This window comes from Leiobunum rupestre, chromosome 11 (genome assembly GCF_980474605.1).
Source record: "Leiobunum rupestre chromosome 11, qqLeiRupe1.1.hap1, whole genome shotgun sequence".
NCBI classification, from domain to species: Eukaryota; Metazoa; Arthropoda; class Arachnida; order Opiliones; family Sclerosomatidae; genus Leiobunum; species Leiobunum rupestre.
The window spans coordinates 53,445,838-53,472,772 of NC_143394.1; the positions used below are offsets into that span (position 1 = coordinate 53,445,838).

The window sequence follows — 26,935 nt, forward strand, 5'->3', positions numbered from 1 at the left end:
GGGATTTGTGAAGGATAAAATTTATTTTACACCCGTTATCAACGTTGCTGTCACGCAATTACACCAGAAATGTTGGACCGAAGTATGAATTCAATAATTTCAAGGGCTCAAGCGTGTATTGTAGCTGAAGGTGGAAACTTCGAGCACTTTTGTAAAACCTTGAAATTTCTAGAATTTATGTATTTATTTTAAAAACCAATGTGTACCGTGTTGTGAAAAAGTGAAAACCTTCAATAAAATTTTTCATCATACATTCTTTGATTATTTTTTACAACGTTTGAAATTTGTAAATTTCACGACAATTGGCGAGTTTTTGAAAACGTTTGATCGTTTTTAGGTTTCCATGACAACAGTTCGTTTCTATCACAAAATGAAACGGTTTTGATTTAAATTTCCTAAGTTTTAAATTGTTTAAATTGGACCCGGTATACGACATTTTAACGTAAAATCTACATAATAGCAGCTTTCTAATTGAAATTGAGAAATAAATCTAACGATTCTGGATAACAAATGACGTTAATAACACGCCTTAAGGTTACCCGAAAAATAATAAAAAAATTGTTATGAATTTTATCTGTAAATACGATTATTTATTTTGTAGAATTTGGGATAAATTTCTACTCAAATTCAGTACAGCGGGGTTTTTGAAATCTTGTTAATCGTTGTTTGAACTGAATCGGATAGGAGTAACTTATTTGAATTCCAATAGTCAACATCGTTTTAATTGGAATCAAGTTTCTTACTCTTACGTTTTTCAGAATGGTACTTAATGACCTTGAAAGCATAGTTCAAGGTCAACCAAATTTAACTTATTCGATTTGGTTCAATATAAAGAAATAAGTGCACTTTACTTAAGTCGTGCCCGAGTTATGAAAACTAAAGAGTAGCTGATTAAGCATTATGAACATGATGACCAACAGGTTTTCGGCGTTAAATGTTTACGCTCCCAACTGATAAAATTCAGTCGGTTCAAATTTCTATAGACATAAAATTTTATGAAGTACATTTTTCGAATTGGAACCAAGTTTCCAAATCTAACGGTTCTCTAGGTGATTTTTCAATGACCTTGAACCGTGTCTTCAAGGTCAATAATTTTTTTTTATTAAAATCGCCAGAGAAAAATACCCTTAAGTTTAAAATTTCGTGAACATAGCATAAGTTCTGTCCGATTCATAATAACTTTCGCGTAGTCAGCTTAGCATTATGGACATGATGACCAATTTGTTTTCTTTCTTCGTTTTATCGTCTTCTAATTGGTCAATTTACATCGGGTCAAAGTTTCTTAGATGTAAATTGTGGTAGCGCACACTTTTCTAATTGGAACTAAATCCCTAAACCCAATAATTCTCGAGATAGATTTTGAATGACCTTGAGGACATGGTTCAAGGTCATTGAATTTTTCATCGTTCAATGGGCCCCTAGGCGTGCTATGTGACCCGAAAAATTCAAAATCCTAACTAAAACCAATTTTGAGTTATTCTCCCTGGATCGTTTTTTAGTGGACACCCGGTATTAGAAAGAGAAAAGCAGAAGTTAGCAAAGCTGCAGGTGCCAAACAGAAACGTTTGGCCAAAACAATGAAAAACAAACTTGAAAAAAGAAACATTCATTTAGTTTTGTAAGACTGATTTTATTGCTTATTTTTTTAAATATAAAGTTAACTATGAGGATTATTTTTTTAGGATTCGCACAACTAAGTTGATCTCGTCAGCAAATCATATAAAGAAGATGAAAATTAATATGACTCAAGTATTGAAAATTTTAGGAACGAAGGTGGATTAAAATCAAAAACAATGTTAAAGGAGCCGATACTTCATGGATATTTAAAATATATTTATTAAATATTTTTTTCCTTCCGGGAGCTTTCGGACCGTGGTCCTTCGTCAGCCGTTTTCTCATTATAAGGTGGATTATGTGAAGTTATAAATCCTACCGAAGGTAAAGAACATCAAATGAATGAAAGTTAATCAGATGAACTTGACATTATTGGAAGTGGAACGGAAGCAAAAGCAATCGAAGATAATGTAGGTAGAATGGAAGATAATGAAGGTGGGATGGAAGATAATGAAGGTGGATTGGAAGATAATGAAGGTGGAATGGAAGATTATGAAGGTGGAATGGTTGATGACATTAATTATGGTTAGATTGATATGTTTAGCAATTTCTTAAAATTGTTTTGGGGCTAGTCACTGAAATAAGTTGTATGAATTTTCAAGTGTTTTAATCGAAAAACGTTAACCAAATTTGGTTAAGTGGTTAGCCTCTCGATTTTTCAGTTGTAATTCAATTGAACTTTAATTAATGAAAATTTATAATATAGATGACCTATCGTCATCTGAAAGCATTGAAGTGGACAAATTTAGTGGTACTGCAGAAGCAAAAACTAGCGATACTGAAGGTACCTTACTTACAGGTTATTTTTTTAGCATTAAGTATTTAATAACACATTTCAACTACATCACGCCTTCTTTTCGTGCCCTGACATGCATTTTTGAATGAAAACATTTTAAATCTGCATATTTGAAAAATATCTTTTGGGAAGTAGGCATTAATTGTTTCATACTGCCTAATTAAGATGCTATTTTAGACTTAAGATATTTTAAATTTAAGAAATATAATTTTAATTTTATAGATAACTATAAAATTAAATACAGATGTCTGATAACTAGATATAATGAAGTTGTAAGAAGTGCCATTGGATATAGGTCCAAATATTTTGACCTAAAGAATATAATGGATAGCAAAGAGAGCCATTGCCAAAGTAAACTTCTAGAATTACCATTAGGTAGAGAAAAAGAACTGAAGTTTTTGGAAGAAGACAATGGAAGGGTAATAAACTTTTCTTCTCTTTATCAACAAGAAACTTTCCAAAATACTCCCAATCCAGTGGCGTACCTACACCCTTTGACGCCCGGGGCGGGTCACGAATTTGCCGCCCCTCCCAATTTCCAAAAGAGCCAAAACGCAATGTAAAGTATATAATATAATATAATATTATATTGCTATAAATAAGCGTTCAATATTGGCAAGCCTAACATTATGGTACGATCCTGGACACTGTATCTTTAAAGATACAGCGTCCGTGGTACGACCAAAATTTTAACCTAAGACTTTTGTTTTGTACAAGATCGCTGATTTCAAGGCAGTCTAACAATGTAAGTTAAAGTGAAGTTGAGTAGAACTCGTAATTCGTTAAGATGTGATAAACGTATTTAAACCGAACAAAATGGTTTGCACTCGTTTCGATTTTCGTGCTATAAAGGTTTTAAAATTATATTTCCCCATCATAGCGTACACTCTGTTCAAAAAGTCTTTGCCCGTGGGAGATTTCGAACATTTTCGCCCGTCATTTCTTGTGTAATTGCATCAAGTCGAAGCGGACATCGGTAATAGATTAATAAAATGTTTCGCTACAAATTGGCCAAAATCATTTTCTGGATAGACTTATAATTTGGCCTATCTTGGCCTAAAAGAGGGGGTGTCAACTTTTTCATTTTTGATCTCAGGTCATTTTAAACCCGATTTTCGTGTTCTCTGGGGTTGATTTATATTTAGAAAGTGTTAGAATTATTCAAATCGACGCATTGGTTCAAAAGATATTCACCAAAAACGTTTTTACAGAAATTGAGAAATATCTAAACATCTCACCAAGCCATTTAAAGTAATAATTGTTGACGGGTTTTGTCACCATCTATAGTTCCAAGAAGTAATCGTTTTTGTTTAATTCTAAATATGTAACAAATTGAAGGTTAACATAAATATTATCTGGCGTCGCCCCTGTTCGTTTCTCAAATGAGCACATGAAAATATTTATGTTAACCTTCAATTTGTTACATATTTACAATTAAACAAAAACGATTACTTCTAGGAACTATAGATGGCGACCAAACCCGACAACATTTATTATTTTAAATGGCTTGGTGAGATGTTTAGATATTTCTCAATTTCTATGAAAACGTTTTTGGTGAATATCTTTTGAACCAATGCGTCGATTTGAATAATTCTAACACTTTCTAAATAAAAATCAACCCCAGAGAACATGAAAATCGGGTTTAAAATGACCTGAGATCAAAAATTAAAAAGTTGACACCCCCTCTTTTAGGCCAAAATAGGTCAAATTATAAGTCTATCCAGAAAATGATTGTCGTGAACAGCGAAATAAAAGACGCGAACTTTTCCGACATAAAAACCGGTAAACCTTTTTCCTCTTATTTCAAAACAGAACTGGCCGTTAATTTATTTTTACACGCGCAAAAAATAACACCTTTTTTAACAGCAACCAAAAACTCACTTTCACGCGCGCGTGCGCTATATAAACAAAATTACGATGTGTACAACCGAACATTCCGCCCGCCTTGAAATAACGAATTTCAAATGAGATAGTAAAAGTCCGAAAAGTTACATTTGCATACATAAATAACCCTTAGTAAACAGTTTGAATACAATTAAAATCAGTCTAGTGGTAACTGGCATAATTTAACTACGGGTCTTTTCAGTGATTTGTCAGAGGTTCTGACAGTTACGACGCGAACTTGATTGTCTTGTCCTGGATGAAGTTCAGTGATTCTTGCCATTCTCCACTTGGTTGGAGGTAAATCTTCATCTTTGAGCAAGACCAAGTCGCCGACTCGTAGATTCGGTTTTGGTGTAGTCCACTTTGGACGTTGTAGAAGGCGAGAGAGGAATTCATTTCGCCAACGGTTCCAAAAGTGCTGCAGTACTTGTTGGCCCAATTGCCAACGTGACAGGCGGTTGACGTTTTCAGAAGTGAGATCGGGTTCGGGTATTGCGGTGAGTGCATCTCCGATTAGGAAATGTCCAGGTGTCAACGCATTGAAGTCGTTTGGATCCGAGCTTAACGCCGTTAAAGGACGTGAATTTAAGCAAGCTTCGATTTGGCAAAGAAGCGTTTGCATTTCTTCAAAGTTTAGAACCATGGTGCCAAGAACTCGTTTCAGATGATACTTGACGGACTTCACCCCGGCTTCCCAGAGGCCTCCAAAATGTGGCGCTGCAGGCGGGTTGAAGTGCCAATTAATTCCTTCGTCTGCGAGCCATCGTGATACTTGATCGTTGTTGTTTGTAGATACTATGAATTTGATGAATGTTTTCATCTCTCGATCGGCTCCTGTAAAGTTGGTTCCACAGTCGCTGTAAATATCGGCGCATTTTCCTCGTCGAGCAACAAAGCGTTTCAATGCTGCCAGAAATGCTTCGGTGGTCATGTCACTGACAAGTTCAAGATGATTTGATCTTGTGGTAAAGCAAGCGAAGACGGCAATGTATCCCTTAAACCTGAGGTGACTTCGTCCCTTCATTAGTTTAAGGGTAAATGGTCCTGCGTAGTCGACTCCACACTTAAAAAATGGCCGTGCAGGATTTACTCTCGCTGGTGGTAAATCGCCCATAAGTTGCTTTACAGTGACTGCCTGCTGTCGTACACATGAAACACATCTTCTGATATGGAAACGTATGGCATCACGAAGACCGACGATCCAATAACGTTTCTGTAAGACAGAAGTTAGTAGTTGAGCACCTCCGTGAAAATGTTTCTCGTGCTCGTGTTGTATTAGAAGTTCTGTTAATTTGCTCTGTCTCGGTAACAATGCCGGATGCCTTTGTTCGTATGGTAAGTTGGAGTGGCAAAGTCTGCCACCAACTCTAAGAATCCCATCTTGATCGATGTACGGACGCATCGAAAGGATTTTACTTTTCCGTGGTAATTCCTTGTTTTGTTTAAGGCAAGCTATCTCTTCGTTAAAACTGTTGCTTTGGACGACCCGAATCCAATGGGATAGCGCCTGTTCGTTCTCTTCCTTCGATAAAGGTCCAGTAATCCTCAATTCTGTCGCATTTCGCGAATTGAAGACAAAACGTAGAATGTAGGCGGTGATATGAATGAGTTTTTTAAGCGCTGAAAATTTGGAAAGGAGCGTGAAATCCATTTGATGATGTGTTACTAAAGAAATAATTCGTCTTTCCTCGGATAAACATTCATTTGGCTCTGAGAGTTCATGTAGTTCTTGCGTTGTTGCGGCGAAAATAAGGCACTGCGGTCCATGCCACCAGAGACCATGATTTCCCAGTTCGCTAGCGGATATTCTTCGAGAAGCGCAATCTGCAGGGTTGCTGTCTCCTGAAATGTGATGCCATTGCGCTCTCGGTAGTTTCTCGTGGATTTCTGACACTCGATTGGCTACGAACGTTTTCCAACGTTGCGGTGGAGCTTTCAACCAAGCTAGGACGATTGTTGAGTCCGACCAGCAATGAACATCAGCTATATCCAATCTCAATGACTCCCTGATCAGTTGAATCAGAGAAGCCAAAAGTAATCCACCAGATAATTCCAGTCTCGGAAGTGTGATTTGTTTGAGCGGAGCGACTCTTGTTTTCGCAGCGATCAGTTGTATTTTGATTTGTCCGTTGTTATTCACCGTCTTCAGGTATACGGCAGCTGCGTACGCTTTCTCCGATGCGTCACAAAATCCATGCAGGCTAATGTCTGTAGCATTAGCTTGCGAAATGTGCCGTTGAACCGTAATGTTTTCAATTTCTGGTAAATCGGTTCGAAACGACCTCCATTTAGCTTCAAGTGGTTGGGGAAGTTGCTCATCCCAATTCAATTTTAGCTGCCACATTTCCTGTAACATCAGTTTCGCTCGAACGGTTACTGGTGCCAACAGTCCCAGAGGATCGAATATCCTTGCTGTATCCGAAAGAATCGTACGTTTAGTGATTGAACTTCTTGACGCTGGAGAAGTAACCATAAACGAGAAATTATCAGCCGAAGGAGTCAAATATAGGCCAAGAGTCTTGACTGATTCGTCGTTCTCGATGCATAGTGGCTTTTGTAAATCCTTCATGTTGGCTGGTAGTGTATCCAATAATGCAGCTTCATTCGACGCCCATTTCCTTATTTCAAATCCTGCTTGAGATGTAGCTTGAATGATTTCTGACTGAAGTCTTAAAACGTTCTCAATCGTTTCGTCGCCTGTCATTAGATCGTCCATGTAGAAGTCATTTTGTAAAGCCGAAGATGCCAACGGAAGTGTCTCTTTCACGTCATGGCCGAGTTGCTTCAAGACTTTAGTTGCTAGGTATGGCGCTGATGCGGTTCCATATTTAACCGTTAGCAAACGGTATTCGAGCAAGGGTTCGTGTGAGTTGTTTCGCCAAACAATTCTTTGAAGATCGGAGTCGTCTGGATGTACTCTAATTTGACGAAACATTTTGGCAAGGTCTGCTTTCATTACAATGCGATGTTGACGAAAGCGAATAAGGAGATTGACCAAATCATCTTGAAGTTTTGGCCCCACTAGCAGATGATCGTTTAGGGAAACTCCAGTTGTAGATTTGGCAGAGGAGTCGAACACCACACGAACTCTCGTGGTGGTACTGTCTTCTTTGAATACCGCATGATGAGGCACGTAGTAAGATGGATTGGTTTCGATTTTTATTTCATTCGAGGGAATGAGTTCCATATGTCCAAGGGCAATGTATTCCCCCATGAACTTGCGGTACTCCTCATAGAGATTCGGGTTAACACGTAGACGTCGTTCTAAGTGAGAGAATCGACGGATTGCCATTTGTTTAGAATCTCCAAGTTTTGGTGCATCGTTTATCTTTGGTAATCGTACAGTGAATCTTCCTGTAGAGTCACGTGTATGTGATTCTTCAAAGTTCTTTTCACATTGAATTTCTGTTGGAGATAGTATTCTTCGAGGCTGGATGTCTTCTAGCTCCCAAAGATGTTTCAAATCTGCTTCTAATGTACAATGGTGGACCTTTATTTTCGAACTTCTTCCGGCCATCAGCAATGGACCGGAAACTGCCCATCCGAAAAGAGTATTAAAGGCACCTGGAAGACCTTCTTTCCCCTTGCAAATGCCATCTTGTAAGAGCTCTAGATACACGTCAGCACCTAGTAAAATATCCACTTGTCCAGGGCTATGAAAAGTTGGATCAGCAAGTGTTAAGCCTTTCAAGTGTAGACAATTTCCAGGATCGAACGGACTGTTAGGTAAATAATCCGTGACCTTTTTCAGGACGATTGCCTCGACGATGACCTCCGACGTGTTAATGATATTTGACTGAATATTCACCATGACACTGCCTTGAGAGGTGTTCATTCCGGTTGCTCCAATTCCGTCAACTGAGACGTTGAAACGTGTTCGCTTCAATCTTAGTTTCCTCGTGAATTGTTCCGTGATGAAACTGGCTTGAGAACCCGAGTCCAGAAGCGCTCGGGCTGGATAAAGTTGCTCGTCAAGTCCCTTGACTTGGACCATTGCGGTTGCCAAGATAACTTGGGTTGATCCAATTATTTCACGAGATGGGCATGAAACTACACCGGAGGTTGCCTTCGTCTTCGTTAATTCCTTCTCTTGATGTAGAAGTGTGTTATGTCGTGCGTTGCATTTCCTACAATGACCAGATTTGCAGTCATTGCTTTGATGACCGGTTCGTAAGCAATTGAAACACATGGCACTCCTCTTGACCATGTTCCAACGCTCGTCCGAAGATGCATTCAGAAAATTGGTACATTTGTATACAGAGTGTGTTTCGTTGCAAAAGTGACACGTCTCGCTCAGAGCACCATGATGAGCCTTTGTACTCGGTCTCTGATGTAATGGAGGCTTCGACTTGATTGCAGTAGTTGTAGGCGGAGCTGCTGCTAAGGCTCTGGCCCGTTGTTCAAGAAATGTAACGAGATCCTCGAAAGTTGGTCTTTCGGTCCCCCTCAGGGAAAGTTCCCATTGTCGGCGAGATTCTGAATCCAGTTTTTCCTTTACAAGATGAAGTAGTATGGAGTCCCAATGTTGTACTGGTTCTTTGAGAACCTTGAGCGCCCTTATGCATTCGGCGGTGGTATCGATGAGCGTTCGTAAAGCGGATGAAGATTCTTGGATGACGTTAGTTTGACTGAAGAGACGTTTTACGTGTGCATCGATGATTTCCCGGGTATTGTTGAACCGATTGTTTAAGATATCCCAAGCCTCCAGATAGTTAGCGTCAGTTACCGGAATAGATTGAACTAGGAGCGCTGCTTCGTTTCGTAATGATGACTTCAAATACTGAAACTTCTGAGCTCCGGTGAGCGATTCGTTGTTGTGTACGGTGGCCGTGAAGAGATCATGAAATGGAAGCCAATCGACGTAACCACCGCTGAATGATGGAAGTTCCAGCTTAGGTAAACGTACATAACTAGCTGGTCTGACTTGTCTCACTGGAATGTTTGCTGCTCTTTCATTTGATTCAGTGACGAGTAGGATTGTCAGATCTTCGAGTCGAGCGACTAGAGGGTTGTATTCATCTTCGTGATCCGCGAAGTCGTCGTCGTCGGGATCGATATTTGCAACTACGGCATCGTGAACCTCATCCAGGTCTTTCGATAGTTTTTCCACCTTGTCTACATACAGCTTCAAGGCGACGTCAGATAGATTCGTTGCTGTTTGACCCACCGCATTTTCAATCCTGGTGATCTGTCCCTTGATAGCTGCTCTTCTTCTCACCAGAACATCCATGATGACTTATGTTGATTCGTTTACGATAGGGATATGATCGATGGTTTAAACGGTTTCCAACGGAGAATCCACGCTAATTTTCACTGTCTCTCACGGAAAGATAGCCGATTCGATGATTAGTTGAGGAACATAATCAAGTTGACGAATGTATCCGGCTCGACGGACCAAAAAATGTCGTGAACAGCGAAATAAAAGACGCGAACTTTTCCGACATAAAAACCGGTAAACCTTTTTCCTCTTATTTCAAAACAGAACTGGCCGTTAATTTATTTTTACACGCGCAAAAAATAACACCTTTTTTAACAGCAACCAAAAACTCACTTTCACGCGCGCGTGCGCTATATAAACAAAATTACGATGTGTACAACCGAACAATGATTTTGGCCAATTTGTAGCGAAACATTTTATTAATCTATTACCGATGTCCGCTTCGACTTGATGCACGTTTACAAGAAATTACGGGCGAAAATGTTCGAAATCTCGCACGGCCAAAGACTTTTTGAACAGAGTGTACTTAGACACGTATTATACGTGTCTACGTATAATTATACGGTAAAATTAGTATTTAGTAAGAAATAAAACGGATTATATATAACGGTATATTAGTATTACCAAAAATTGTTTTATGTCGTCTTGTGTGGTCGTGCACACTACTACATCATAACAATATTGAATGTTTGAAGGAAACGATAAAGTTTTGGTTTCACTTTAGATCAGTGTTGCCAAATGGTGGGAAATTTCCCATATTGTGGGAATTTGTTGGGTTAATTTTGGCCCTGTGGGAAAAGGGTTTTTTTTTTCAAAATCGTTGATTTTGTGGGAATTTTCATGTCCGCGGGTATTTATCCCATGTTTTTTTTAAATATGACTATCAACATAAAGCCCAAAATTATCTAGAGCTATGTATTTTCGTGAATCTTGTGATTTTATAAATAATATAAAGGAGGTGCCTCCTAATACTGCAACCAATCAATGCACAAACCTAACAACCAAAATGTTTAAACATTGTAATTTCCATAAAATAAAATTTTAAAAAGTTAATATTTAAATTTTTTTTAAATTATGGCATGTTTTCCGTTATGTTTTCCTTCGGGGCGGGGCTAAATATGGGTGTTTGAATTTGTGGGAAATTTACTACCCAGCAATGGGAATTTCAACTTTCAAACCTTGGCAAATCTGCTTTAAATTATATATAGAATTACTTTTGATAATATTGTTAGATTTTCGATTTTAAACCAAGGGCTAATTCAAGATTAATAAACTTTGAATTTACTATATGTATTATCAATGTCATGTAAAATTAATGAATTAAAATCAAATACAGAAAAAAAGAACTTACAAACTTAAAAGTCGGTGTCAATGTCAAATGAGTAAACTACACTAGTAACACTACACAGCACAGATATATTTCAACCATAGAAATAGAAATGAGACTAGAACCACTGCGCTATCCGGTAATCTCAAGGAAAATGGGCAAGCTAGAAGGCTGCCATTAAAGTGGAATCACTATTTATCCACGCAGGAGTGCGCCATCTATTAAAAATAATTAAACTTTTAATTAATTTTTAAAAATAAATGGCGTGCTTCCACAAAGAATTCTGGCGATTCCACTCTCATTGCAGTCTTCTTACTCGTACCTCGCACCACAATCTAATCGTGCTCCTAGTCTCATTTCTATTTCTATGATTTCAACTATCCGTATAATCATTTTCCGTTAATCTAAAAACTTAAAACGATCGGATAAAACTTCGACGAACACTAAGTTAGTAGCCGCCGCACTCAGGAAAGTAAAATTCGTATTTAACAAGTTGGCAAGCCAAAATAAACCTCTCCTCGGAAGAGTTTATAATTTTCAGTGAAGCGTAACTGTATCCGTGGTTTTGCGGTAGAACGCTCAGCTGTCGTGCAAGAGGGCTCGGGTTCGAATCCCGGCCGATTAAAAAATTATACTACACCCAATGACAAAAAGAGGGCAAGAGATAAGTGAGTCTGTATACCGATAAGGGGGCACCTGCGGGCGGGGGAAACGGGCCCCTATAGGGGCCCCCTTTTGCGGCAATATTCGGCGGGGTCAAAAGGTTAGCTGATTTACGAGGTCAATAGGTTATCTGCCCCTATGGACACGATGCAAACAGCCATTAAATAGGTGTGAAACGGACCCCCTATAGGGGCCCCATTTTGCGTACATTTTCGGCGGGGTCAAAAGGTTAGGTCAATAGGTTAGCTGATTTACGATAGGTTATCTGCCCCTATTCCGCAGGTGGTGTGGACTGACACGATGTTATGCAAACAGCCGGCCAGTCATAGTTAATAGCTGGAGGCACCCCATTTTAGGTCAAAAGGTTAGCTGATTTACGATGTTAGGTCAATAGGTTATCTGCCCCTATGGACACGATGCAAACAGCCGTTAAATAGGTGTGAAACGGACCCCCTATAGGGGCCCCATTTTGCGTACATTTTCGGCAGGTCAATAGGTTAGGTCAATAGGTTAGATGATTTACGATAGGTTATCTGCCCCTATTCCGCAGGTGGTGTGGACTGACACGATGTTATGCAAACAGCCGGCCAGTCATAGTTAATAGCTGGAGGCACCCCATTTTAGGTCAAAAGGTTAGCTGATTTACGATGTTAGGTCAATAGGTTATCTGCCCCTATGGACACGATGCAAACAGCCGTTAAATAGGTGTGAAACGGACCCCCTATAGGGGCCCCATTTTGCGTACATTTTCGGCAGGTCAATAGGTTAGGTCAATAGGTTAGATGATTTACGATAGGTTATCTGCCCCTATTCCGCAGGTGGTGTGGACTGACACGATGTTATGCAAACAGCCGGCCAGTCATAGTTAATAGCTGGAGGCACCCCATTTTAGGTCAAAAGGTTAGCTGATTTACGATGTTATAACCCATAAAACCCAAGGTGTTAACCCATTTTAGGTCAATAGGTTATCTATGGCGGTGACACGATGTTATGCAAACAGCCTACCCGTCATAGTGAATGTCGAGTTGGTTGGTTTTCGCCGACAAACACTTTCGGGCCCCCTAAGGGTAGCGTAAAATAGCGGGCGGTCATCGGTAAAAGTGTTTTGGGAAAAAAAGAGCAGAGTGTATACAAATTATAAGGTTTTATTTATACATTCAAAGTTACAGTACATTAAGCGGATGAAAACGTTTAAAGATAAAACAATTTATTTTTAATATATTTATGGTTGGTAGATACCATATTAAACAAATTGTAAAAGTTAAATACACAAAACATATTTTGGTTGGCCACTGTTTCTTTAAAATCTTCAATAATTTTAAATGCTGTTACGTAATTGGACGCGTAGCGGACAACGGTATCATACCTTTCATGTTCATCCGATAGAAATAAATTGTTGGGTGCACATGGTTCTTTATACAATATTTCGTAAATGTTACGATAATTATCGGTTATAACGTAACCCATTAATTCAAAGAGTTTTTGGTTCACTTTAAGGAGTTGAATGTGCGAATTAATGAAATATTTGAGTCTGTCCAATTCTCGAGTTTCCGGCGCTTTGATTACGACCGACGCTTCGGATATCGTACTCTGCAAGGTTAATTCTTTTTGGTCAGACATGGCGGCGGTCACTAGCGCATCAGATAGCGGGAACGGTGATCGAAAGGGCAACCTTTGTGGATCATTTATTTGTTCCCAGTGCCCGTATAAATCGTCCCAGGCGCGCGAAGACATCTCAAAGACCTGGTGTGTGATTTTATTGCATAGAGCTACAGATATATCGAGCTCAGACGTAAAACCCGTAGTAACGAAAAGCTCGGATGAAAGTGAATACCGAGGGTTAATGTTACGCTGAGTCGGATCAAATTTAGACATTTTAGTAGACCCAGGAACGTTATCTACACAGCTTCGTTTAGACATGATGCTCGAGAAACGGTTTGTAGTGTACTGCCGATGGATGACGGGGATGAATCCCTTATATAGCGATAATAATTTGATGACGTAATCAGGATGACGTAATGGGTTGACTCAATGACTCACGCGATTAGTCAAATTTTGCGGTGTTATGTGTATAGCGACGGCCATATTGGTAAACCAAAGAGATAGAAATTCTACAAGTCCCATTAAAAGTAAAATCAACGCGATTAGTAATGCGTTTTTAGGATTGTTCGCGATAAGGCGAGTAACGGGAAAGGCGGGATCGTCCCTATTCGGTAGGGCTGGTGGAATCATCTGACATGATGTTATGCAAACAGCCAGTAGCTATAAACCCGAGTAATGGGCCCCCTACGGCATCTGTCAAACACTTTTTTCCACGTGCGAGTGGTGTTATGAAATAAATCCAAATAGTTCAATGGGTCGAGCCTTTTGTGTATCAATTCATAACTATTTTCACCGACAAACACTTTCCCCGTGTAACATTATTTTCAATCACTTTTACGATGCGCAAAGCTATCCGTCTTACGGAATATCGGCCCTAAGGGGTAAAGGGTAGATAGAGGATGGCCCTTGCCCCCAGCGCGTAAAATAGACACAGCGGGTGTCCCCTCTCGCTAGCTAAAAGTGTCGTTTTTACATCAGGTGTGGATTCTTCGCGCTAAAATGGTTATAACAAACGATTGTTCCCACCAAAAATGTAAAATCCATCTCCGCTGTTCTCGGATGAGGACGTAGCCATTTAAGTTTTTATCAATTTTTATATTTTTAGCTTGGCGATGTATTCCAAAATTAAATGGTAACCACGTATGCGTTACAATTTCAAGATGCAAGATACTCGAGAATGGTAAAATAGTCTATATTTAAAGTTAAAATGCGAAAACTATATTTGTATAGTCGAAATTTATTTTAACGTATTAAAATAAAAATTCATCTTTCTGACAAGAGTCTTACCCATCATACTTACACCATCTAATCTGGAATCTATGTTTAACAATTGGAGGAATTCGTGTTTACGATAGGCTCTTTTTTAACGTAACTTAGTACATTAATTGAGTATTTTGAAATATTTTAATATCGGAATTTTTTTTGATGTATTAAAAGTAGAGTTAAGATGCTTTTATAGTATTTTCTATGTATTAGCATATCTGAACTTGCGGTTCAATTTTGGGTACATGGACCACTTACACGCTAATGATATTCAAATGAAGTTTAAAAATATTTCCATTTGAACGAGTCCCTCTTTTTATATCAGCAAAGTACTGAACGATTCTATCTTATGGATTTAAATAGTTCTAACAATAGTACAACTACAACATTTGAGAAAGACACTTTTCCCATTGTGAAAGTGGAATACAAAATAAGAATCACTTCAATTTAAAACGCACTTTAAATTTAAGTATAGACTATTTTACCATTCTCGAGTAACTCTTTTTTTCTTTAAAAGCTGAAGAAATATTAGAAACGACATTAGTGATCAATTAATTGTTTCCGAGTATGACAGACGATTTTTGATATTAAAGAGTCATTTTTCAAAAGTAAGATTGTTTTCGGTTATTTTTTTTTAAAGCTAGCTTAGAAATCACATTATTTTTATATATAATTATTTAGTTGTAATGTTAATTCTTAATTACTGGTAGCCTTCACTAGAAACTATTATAAGAATTATATATGAATTTATAACCAAGCGTGTATTTACCACTAGTGAATGCAATATCAGTCGAAGAATTGAAGAAAGACGGAATCACGTCATTATTAAGAACTGCCCTCACAAAGTAAACTTGGGTAAAGTAGAAGCGGAAATTGATAAACAACGAGTCCGCGCAGAAGCCGTTGCTCGATCGGGACTACCATCGCATCTTTTTGGAAATTTGACAAGTGCTTGGGTGGAACAAATGAAAACCCCTAAACGAATAAACAAAGATATAGAACTTAGACCATGGCAGAAAAGTTTATTGGAACATTTAATTCTCTCAGACAGAAAAATAATATTTGTAATAGGAAAAGATGGAAATGAAGGAAAATCGTGGATGTTAAATTACTTGAAATCCCGTAAGCCCGACTTTGTACATTGTCAATTGAAAAAAGTTTGCTCTGGTGTGAACCACTTTTTCTTTAACACCTTGAGAAGTATAAAAATATGCGACGAACACTTGGCAGTATTTGAAAGTTTAAAAGATGGTGAAATTGTTAGTACGAAATATAATTGTGTGAGTATAAATATTAGTACTCCAAATGTAGTTTGTGTTTTTGGAAATTATATGCCTGAATCTTACGGTTTAAGTTCTGATAGAATTGTACGATTTTATATAAAAAATAATTATTTATGTAAAAATTAATTATGAAATATGTATAGTAGAAATGTTAATATAAAATTTGCATAATTGAGGACGTGTGAATATAAAAATAGTAAACTTAAGGTTGTTTGTGTTTAATTCCCGATTTTTTTGGTATATGTTCATATTATAGCCGTCCTCAGGTTATCTATATAAAAACAAATGGTTGTACAAAAAAATGAAAAGAAAGAATAATAAAATTGTTGATTTAAACCAGAAAAGGTATGTCGGTCAAATGTTTGAGTTTTCTTAAATTTATTTCATATACATTTCTACATGTTTTTATTTCACTGTAATAAAGTCTCTAACACTTATGAATAGATAATTGTATAATTGATTTACAAGTTATTAGAGTTAGAAATTTAGTCTTAGCAATTGTTTTTTCACGCTTTATTTAAGTCAAGCAATAACATTTTTAAAAATGAAAGCTGTTAAACGAAATAAAATAAGCATTTCTGAACTTTTTATATTAATTATGTTTTATTATTTATAACGATATGGATTTCAATACATTTGAAGAAGCGAGTAAACTCAGCTTATCAGACTTGGGCAAAGTGGTTTTTAATTGATGGTGTTATATAATAAAATATACTTCAGCTTTTGAATAAGATTTTTTTCTATCCAACCGATATCCTTTATATAAAAGCTGAAGTAATTAATCCATTCAATTCAACAAGCATTAAAAAACCCGGTTCAAGTCAGAATAGCTGTGCAAAGTACTAATAACGTAGAAAATGTTTTTGGGGGTTCCATTGACCTGATGAAAAATTTTCATAAGATAAAGTTACTGGACTGATGGAAGCTTCAGTGTTTTCAGAGCGAAGTCTTAATTGCATATTCTAAGTTTTTTTAAAAACAAGTTTATTTCTAAAAATGAAAAGTACATGTTTTATCGGGGGCAAACTTTTTCCGTGTGAATGGAGAAATGATAATTAAAGAGTTAGCTATTTACGATACGGAAACGGAGAAGCATAACGTCTGGACCTTTAAACCACCATATCCATATTCCAGTCTTACGGAAGACGATAAATGGCATTGTAGATGGTTGTATTGGAACATTTGTGATCTCCGTTGGGACGACGGACAGGAAGACTACAACAGCCTAGGAGCCATCGCGAATTATATAAAAGAACAAGGGTTAAAGTTTTTTTTTGGAAAGGTTTAGTAAAGGCCAAAGTTTTATCGGATTTCATAGGAGTTAACGTCAAGAACGTCGAGGATTTAGACTGTCCTACCATTCTTTGTATAAGTGCTCCTAAACATTGTCATTTTCACCGTGACCCTAATAATTTCGCCGTTGTGAAATCTCACAAAATCGCTGTGTGGTACCGAAAAATCGTGTGTAAGAAAATATAAGTCGTTTTAAGATTATTTTTGCTACTTTTTCATCACATTGGTTTTACGTTATGTCTGTTTTCTAAAATTACGTTTCTTAAATAGCGTAACGTATTAAAGTTGAATAAAGAGTTTTTCATTTTATTTTAATTTTAGTGTTTTTATAATATCTTTCTGACTACATGTGTATTGTTTAACTTCTTTCATTTTTAAAAATGAAATTGCTTGATTTAAATAAAGCGTGAAAATTATTAGTTTCGAAATGATATTTACAAATCTTATCCAATCTAAAGTCCATCGTTCGGGTATTAGTAAGTATTTCATACAAACTAACTTAATTCAGTATTTTTAGAAGTGAAGAGAAAACACATTGTGAAAAACCAAATGAAAAGAGACTTTAAACGGTTTTAAAAATCTTAATATATATATTTAAAAAATCCAACGTTTCGGCAGTGTAGCATATGAAAGTATTAAGTTTCAAAAAGTGCATTTAAATTGAAGTGAGGCCTATTTTGGGATTCCCCTTGTTCCTCCTTCTTTCATCTCAGCATGTTTCCCCTTTTATCATGGTTTCTCTCCAAAAAATAGCCAAAAATCTTAAATCAGTAGGTCTCGCTCCTATTTATCTTCCACCATCCCAAATTGTCAGCTTTATTATGTAATAACAAAGAACCAACAAGGCCATCATTTATAAAATCTCCCGTGCTTGTGGTGATAATTACATTGGGCAATGCCGTAGCCCATTTCTTCAAGGGCGTAAAGAGCCCCAAAAATATAAACAACCCGTACAATAATTCTCCCCTTAACGAACACCTTCGTGTTTTTGGGGCCATAATGCTAGGTGGGGCTCAATAGATATACTAGCTCGACCCAAAATTATATAAAACAAATTTTAATGTACGCGAATCCATCGAAATCTAAAAAAATAAATCTGCGCAATGTTTAAACCGTGACTATGGTCCCTTTAACTTATACACGTTTTCTCCACTTTTTAAATGTTTTATGGACCTCACCCTCTCACACAGACAACAAACCAATTCCTCCTCTCGCAGAATCCACCCATTCAGACCATAGTAGCCTCGAGCGCGAACGAAGATATCGAGCCCATATAACACTTCGACGGGGGTCGACTCGCCTTTGAGAAAAAAACGCTCGCGGCTAAAGAACAGTGGCATCCACTATATGTATGCATAAATATTTTTTCGTCCCAAAGTTTTACCATCGTACTGTCAGACTTGTAAAAATCCCATGAAGAAGGAGGAACAGTTCCTCCGAAACGTTCGATTTTTTAAATAAATATATTGTGAATTTTAAAAACGGTTAAAGTCTCTTTTCACTAAGTATTTTATATATTTGAATATCGGAATTGTATTTCGTTGCGTTAAAAGTAGAGTTTAGATGTATAGTCTTTTTAAGTAATACTCGTGATATAGGGTCAAGTACCAAGCATATTTAAGTACTACAATGATATTAAATTAAAGTTTAAAAATATTTCCATTCTACGTTACTTTAACAACGAATATTCTATGACGTCAAAACACTCAAATCCATGTTTCAAATTCAAATTAACCGCGCAAAACACTTAAATCTATGTTTTCATTTGATTTTTAAATTAACCGCGACGCGCCCCCAGACCGCGCCCCCCCGAGAAATCCGCGCCCCAGACCGCGCCCCCCAGGGGAAATCAGCGCACGCGCGCCGCCCCTGGCTACGGCGAGGTGGGGAGGGCTTCGTATATCAACATATTGTGTTCAGGCCAACTTGTTCACTATGTTATATTGTTTTACTAATTTACGCGCACTGTGATTTTCGCAACTTACCATTAATATATTAGCATCTCTGTATAATGTATATAAACAAGGTATTTAACAATGAGTCGGTTAACGCCATGCAGTTACATTAACATCGCTGCAAAATATCGCGTTAATCATTCAATCAATCAGCTAAAGCACATATCGTGATGACTACATGTAAGTCGTTCCGGCTTCGTAGGTATGTCTCTTAAATAAATAACTAAATAAATAAATAAATCTAACCGTCATAAGAACATTTGTACCTACACATATTGCACTTTCATTACTTGAAACTTCAGATTAGTTAGATTGTATCGCTAATTAATCCACTGAATATTTTAGTATCCCGTTTTTGTGAATAATTCCAAACCGAGTTAGTTTTGTTTGAAGTTACGAGCAGACCTGTTTCAATAAAGTTTTAAAACGGAATTTATTTTTCCTGAGTGACAGAGAAAAGATTCGTTCATACCAAAAAAAGGTAACGTCGTCCATCGTAAGTTAATGCGAACTTGTCGTATTGTCGAAAACGTATACCGTTAAATTGTTAAAGCTCTCGTGGAGGTTTACGATAATAATATGTAATGACTAACGTAGCTAAACGATAATAGTAAGTTATGACTAACGTAGTTTAATGATAATAGTAAGTAATGACTAAACGCAAAATTTAACCATGGTTAATTTAAACTAGTAAATAGTAAGTAATATACTATAGAGACAGATACTTCATGGTTTAAAATACACTTTTATTAAAAAGAATATTGGGGAAGCTTTTTCGAGCCCACTCGTTCCTTTTCAACCCTGATAGAAATGGCTAAAAAATCCAAATACAAACAGATAGAGCGCGTAATCGGATAATACAGAAATATAAATTACTTGATCAAAAAATTTTACGAATAATTTTGAGAGCTTTATCTAGTGAATAAAAGTTAACCATCCCCGACCTCAAGGGTGGTATCGACTTAGATAGAAGACCCTATATGTTCGCGAATTCCGACAACGACCCTAATTTCAACCTATGTTTTTTATATTTTTTATTTCTTTCTTTTATTTTGTTTAATTATATATATTTAAAAATGAAGCTGAAACAAATTTTAAAATGACTTTGGTTTCCCATAAGACATGCTGAACACATATCAGTCGACTATAGCTATCTCAACAAGCTATACAGATGTTTCAACTCACACAGTTAACGTAACTTCAAGGCGGCGCGCGTGCGCTGATTTCCCCTGGGGGGCGCGGTCTGGGGCGCGGATTTCTCGGGGGGGCGCGGTCTGGGGGCGCGTCGCGGTTAATTTAAAAATCAAATGAAAACATAGATTTAAGTGTTTTGCGCGGTTAATTTGAATTTGAAACATGGATTTGAGTGTTTTGACGTCATAGAATATTCGTTGTTAAAGTAACGTAGAATGGAAATATTTTTAAACTTTAATTTAATATCATTGTAGTACTTAAATATGCTTGGTACTTGACCCTATATCACGAGTATTACTTAAAAAGACTATACATCTAAACTCTACTTTTAACGCAACGAAATACAATTCCGATATTCAAATATATAAAATACTTAGTGAAAAGAGACTTTAACCGTTTTTAAAATTCACAATATATTTATTTAAAAAATCGAACGTTTCGGAGGAACTGTTCCTCCTTCTTCATGGGATTTTTACAAGTCTGACAGTACGATGGTAAAACTTTGGGACGAAAAAATATTTATGCATACATATAGTGGATGCCACTGTTCTTTAGCCGCGAGCGTTTTTTTCTCAAAGGCGAGTCGACCCCCGTCGAAGTGTTATATGGGCTCGATATCTTCGTTCGCGCTCGAGGCTACTATGGTCTGAATGGGTGGATTCTGCGAGAGGAGGAATTGGTTTGTTGTCTGTGTGAGAGGGTGAGGTCCATAAAACATTTAAAAAGTGGAGAAAACGTGTATAAGTTAAAGGGACCATAGTCACGGTTTAAACATTGCGCAGATTTATTTTTTTAGATTTCGATGGATTCGCGTACATTAAAATTTGTTTTATATAATTTTGGGTCGAGCTAGTATATCTATTGAGCCCCACCTAGCATTATGGCCCCAAAAACACGAAGGTGTTCGTTAAGGGGAGAATTATTGTACGGGTTGTTTATATTTTTGGGGCTCTTTACGCCCTTGAAGAAATGGGCTACGGCATTGCCCAATGTAATTATCACCACAAGCACGGGAGATTTTATAAATGATGGCCTTGTTGGTTCTTTGTTATTACATAATAAAGCTGACAATTTGGGATGGTGGAAGATAAATAGGAGCGAGACCTACTGATTTAAGATTTTTGGCTATTTTTTGGAGAGAAACCATGATAAAAGGGGAAACATGCTGAGATGAAAGAAGGAGGAACAAGGGGAATCCCAAAATAGGCCTCACTTCAATTTAAATGCACTTTTTGAAACTTAATACTTTCATATGCTACACTGCCGAAACGTTGGATTTTTTAAATATATATATTAAGATTTTTAAAACCGTTTAAAGTCTCTTTTCATTTGGTTTTTCACAATGTGTTTTCTCTTCACTTCTAAAAATACTGAATTAAGTTAGTTTGTATGAAATACTTACTAATACCCGAACGATGGACTTTAGATTGGATAAGATTTGTAAATATCATTTCGAAACTAATAATTTTCACGCTTTATTTAAATCAAGCAATTTCATTTTTAAAAATGAAAGAAGTTAAACAATACACATGTAGTCAGAAAGATATTATAAAAACACTAAAATTAAAATAAAATGAAAAACTCTTTATTCAACTTTAATACGTTACGCTATTTAAGAAACGTAATTTTAGAAAACAGACATAACGTAAAACCAATGTGATGAAAAAGTAGCAAAAATAATCTTAAAACGACTTATATTTTCTTACACACGATTTTTCGGTACCACACAGCGATTTTGTGAGATTTCACAACGGCGAAATTATTAGGGTCACGGTGAAAATGACAATGTTTAGGAGCACTTATACAAAGAATGGTAGGACAGTCTAAATCCTCGACGTTCTTGACGTTAACTCCTATGAAATCCGATAAAACTTTGGCCTTTACTAAACCTTTCCAAAAAAAAACTTTAACCCTTGTTCTTTTATATAATTCGCGATGGCTCCTAGGCTGTTGTAGTCTTCCTGTCCGTCGTCCCAACGGAGATCACAAATGTTCCAATACAACCATCTACAATGCCATTTATCGTCTTCCGTAAGACTGGAATATGGATATGGTGGTTTAAAGGTCCAGACGTTATGCTTCTCCGTTTCCGTATCGTAAATAGCTAACTCTTTAATTATCATTTCTCCATTCACACGGAAAAAGTTTGCCCCCGATAAAACATGTACTTTTCATTTTTAGAAATAAACTTGTTTTTAAAAAAACTTAGAATATGCAATTAAGACTTCGCTCTGAAAACACTGAAGCTTCCATCAGTCCAGTAACTTTATCTTATGAAAATTTTTCATCAGGTCAATGGAACCCCCAAAAACATTTTCTACGTTATTAGTACTTTGCACAGCTATTCTGACTTGAACCGGGTTTTTTAATGCTTGTTGAATTGAATGGATTAATTACTTCAGCTTTTATATAAAGGATATCGGTTGGATAGAAAAAAATCTTATTCAAAAGCTGAAGTATATTTTATTATATAACACCATCAATTAAAAACCACTTTGCCCAAGTCTGATAAGCTGAGTTTACTCGCTTCTTCAAATGTATTGAAATCCATATCGTTATAAATAATAAAACATAATTAATATAAAAAGTTCAGAAATGCTTATTTTATTTCGTTTAACAGCTTTCATTTTTAAAAATGTTATTGCTTGACTTAAATAAAGCGTGAAAAAACAATTGCTAAGACTAAATTTCTAACTCTAATAACTTGTAAATCAATTATACAATTATCTATTCATAAGTGTTAGAGACTTTATTACAGTGAAATAAAAACATGTAGAAATGTATATGAAATAAATTTAAGAAAACTCAAACATTTGACCGACATACCTTTTCTGGTTTAAATCAACAATTTTATTATTCTTTCTTTTCATTTTTTTGTACAACCATTTGTTTTTATATAGATAACCTGAGGACGGCTATAATATGAACATATACCAAAAAAATCGGGAATTAAACACAAACAACCTTAAGTTTACTATTTTTATATTCACACGTCCTCAATTATGCAAATTTTATATTAACATTTCTACTATACATATTTCATAATTAATTTTTACATAAATAATTATTTTTTATATAAAATCGTACAATTCTATCAGAACTTAAACCGTAAGATTCAGGCATATAATTTCCAAAAACACAAACTACATTTGGAGTACTAATATTTATACTCACACAATTATATTTCGTACTAACAATTTCACCATCTTTTAAACTTTCAAATACTGCCAAGTGTTCGTCGCATATTTTTATACTTCTCAAGGTGTTAAAGAAAAAGTGGTTCACACCAGAGCAAACTTTTTTCAATTGACAATGTACAAAGTCGGGCTTACGGGATTTCAAGTAATTTAACATCCACGATTTTCCTTCATTTCCATCTTTTCCTATTACAAATATTATTTTTCTGTCTGAGAGAATTAAATGTTCCAATAAACTTTTCTGCCATGGTCTAAGTTCTATATCTTTGTTTATTCGTTTAGGGGTTTTCATTTGTTCCACCCAAGCACTTGTCAAATTTCCAAAAAGATGCGATGGTAGTCCCGATCGAGCAACGGCTTCTGCGCGGACTCGTTGTTTATCAATTTCCGCTTCTACTTTACCCAAGTTTACTTTGTGAGGGCAGTTCTTAATAATGACGTGATTCCGTCTTTCTTCAATTCTTCGACTGATATTGCATTCACTAGTGGTAAATACACGCTTGGTTATAAATTCATATATAATTCTTATAATAGTTTCTAGTGAAGGCTACCAGTAATTAAGAATTAACATTACAACTAAATAATTATATATAAAAATAATGTGATTTCTAAGCTAGCTTTAAAAAAAAATAACCGAAAACAATCTTACTTTTGAAAAATGACTCTTTAATATCAAAAATCGTCTGTCATACTCGGAAACAATTAATTGATCACTAATGTCGTTTCTAATATTTCTTCAGCTTTTAAAGAAAAAAAGAGTTACTCGAGAATGGTAAAATAGTCTATACTTAAATTTAAAGTGCGTTTTAAATTGAAGTGATTCTTATTTTGTATTCCACTTTCACAATGGGAAAAGTGTCTTTCTCAAATGTTGTAGTTGTACTATTGTTAGAACTATTTAAATCCATAAGATAGAATCGTTCAGTACTTTGCTGATATAAAAAGAGGGACTCGTTCAAATGGAAATATTTTTAAACTTCATTTGAATATCATTAGCGTGTAAGTGGTCCATGTACCCAAAATTGAACCGCAAGTTCAGATATGCTAATACATAGAAAATACTATAAAAGCATCTTAACTCTACTTTTAATACATCAAAAAAAATTCCGATATTAAAATATTTCAAAATACTCAATTAATGTACTAAGTTACGTTAAAAAAGAGCCTATCGTAAACACGAATTCCTCCAATTGTTAAACATAGATTCCAGATTAGATGGTGTATGTATGATGGGTAAGACTCTTGTCAGAAAGATGAATTTTTATTTTAATACGTTAAAATAAATTTCGACTATACAAATATAGTTTTCGCATTTTAACTTTAAATATAGACTATTTTACCATTCTCGAGTATCTTGCATCTTGAAATTGTAACGCATACGTGGTTACCATTTAATTTTGGAATACATCGCCAAGCTAAAAATATAAAAATTGATAAAAACTTAAATGGCTACGTCCTCATCCGAGAACAGCGGAGATGGATTTTACATTTTTGGTGGGAACAATCGTTTGTTATAACCATTTTAGCGCGAAGAATCCACACCTGATGTAAAAACGACACTTTTAGCTAGCGAGAGGGGACACCCGCTGTGTCTATTTTACGCGCTGGGGGCAAGGGCCATCCTCTATCTACCCTTTACCCCTTAGGGCCGATATTCCGTAAGACGGATAGCTTTGCGCATCGTAAAAGTGATTGAAAATAATGTTACACGGGGAAAGTGTTTGTCGGTGAAAATAGTTATGAATTGATACACAAAAGGCTCGACCCATTGAACTATTTGGATTTATTTCATAACACCACTCGCACGTGGAAAAAAGTGTTTGACAGATGCCGTAGGGGGCCCATTACTCGGGTTTATAGCTACTGGCTGTTTGCATAACATCATGTCAGATGATTCCACCAGCCCTACCGAATAGGGACGATCCCGCCTTTCCCGTTACTCGCCTTATCGCGAACAATCCTAAAAACGCATTACTAATCGCGTTGATTTTACTTTTAATGGGACTTGTAGAATTTCTATCTCTTTGGTTTACCAATATGGCCGTCGCTATACACATAACACCGCAAAATTTGACTAATCGCGTGAGTCATTGAGTCAACCCATTACGTCATCCTGATTACGTCATCAAATTATTATCGCTATATAAGGGATTCATCCCCGTCATCCATCGGCAGTACACTACAAACCGTTTCTCGAGCATCATGTCTAAACGAAGCTGTGTAGATAACGTTCCTGGGTCTACTAAAATGTCTAAATTTGATCCGACTCAGCGTAACATTAACCCTCGGTATTCACTTTCATCCGAGCTTTTCGTTACTACGGGTTTTACGTCTGAGCTCGATATATCTGTAGCTCTATGCAATAAAATCACACACCAGGTCTTTGAGATGTCTTCGCGCGCCTGGGACGATTTATACGGGCACTGGGAACAAATAAATGATCCACAAAGGTTGCCCTTTCGATCACCGTTCCCGCTATCTGATGCGCTAGTGACCGCCGCCATGTCTGACCAAAAAGAATTAACCTTGCAGAGTACGATATCCGAAGCGTCGGTCGTAATCAAAGCGCCGGAAACTCGAGAATTGGACAGACTCAAATATTTCATTAATTCGCACATTCAACTCCTTAAAGTGAACCAAAAACTCTTTGAATTAATGGGTTACGTTATAACCGATAATTATCGTAAAATTTACGAAATATTGTATAAAGAACCATGTGCACCCAACAATTTATTTCTATCGGATGAACATGAAAGGTATGATACCGTTGTCCGCTACGCGTCCAATTACGTAACAGCATTTAAAATTATTGAAGATTTTAAAGAAACAGTGGCCAACCAAAATATGTTTTGTGTATTTAACTTTTACAATTTGTTTAATATGGTATCTACCAACCATAAATATATTAAAAATAAATTGTTTTATCTTTAAACGTTTTCATCCGCTTAATGTACTGTAACTTTGAATGTATAAATAAAACCTTATAATTTGTATACACTCTGCTCTTTTTTTCCCAAAACACTTTTACCGATGACCGCCCGCTATTTTACGCTACCCTTAGGGGGCCCGAAAGTGTTTGTCGGCGAAAACCAACCAACTCGACATTCACTATGACGGGTAGGCTGTTTGCATAACATCGTGTCACCGCCATAGATAACCTATTGACCTAAAATGGGTTAACACCTTGGGTTTTATGGGTTATAACATCGTAAATCAGCTAACCTTTTGACCTAAAATGGGGTGCCTCCAGCTATTAACTATGACTGGCCGGCTGTTTGCATAACATCGTGTCAGTCCACACCACCTGCGGAATAGGGGCAGATAACCTATCGTAAATCATCTAACCTATTGACCTAACCTATTGACCTGCCGAAAATGTACGCAAAATGGGGCCCCTATAGGGGGTCCGTTTCACACCTATTTAACGGCTGTTTGCATCGTGTCCATAGGGGCAGATAACCTATTGACCTAACATCGTAAATCAGCTAACCTTTTGACCTAAAATGGGGTGCCTCCAGCTATTAACTATGACTGGCCGGCTGTTTGCATAACATCGTGTCAGTCCACACCACCTGCGGAATAGGGGCAGATAACCTATCGTAAATCATCTAACCTATTGACCTAACCTATTGACCTGCCGAAAATG

The 26,935-nt window shown here is 36.6% G+C and overlaps 2 long non-coding RNA genes across 4 annotated transcripts; one reads left to right on the top strand and one right to left on the bottom strand.

The window, feature by feature from the left end:
* Nucleotides 1–12,657: 12,657 nt before the first annotated feature.
* On the top strand, nt 12,658–15,495 carry LOC149923308 (uncharacterized). 2 transcript variants are annotated; one of them, XR_016477215.1, is made up of 4 exons: nt 12,658–14,137; nt 14,210–14,284; nt 14,885–14,975; nt 15,143–15,495. It is a non-coding gene; the product is annotated as an uncharacterized LOC149923308 (long non-coding RNA). The 2 variants fall into 2 exon arrangements; XR_016477214.1 differs by having other exon boundaries at nt 12,658–14,284.
* A 7,923-nt stretch (nt 15,496–23,418) lies between these two features.
* LOC149923309 (uncharacterized) lies at nt 23,419–26,239 on the bottom strand. Of its 2 annotated transcripts, XR_016477206.1 has the most exons (4): nt 24,777–26,239; nt 24,630–24,704; nt 23,939–24,029; nt 23,419–23,771 (listed from the first exon to the last, which is right to left on the bottom strand). It is a non-coding gene; the product is annotated as an uncharacterized LOC149923309 (long non-coding RNA). The 2 variants fall into 2 exon arrangements; XR_016477205.1 differs by having other exon boundaries at nt 24,630–26,239.
* Nucleotides 26,240–26,935: the final 696 nt, after the last annotated feature.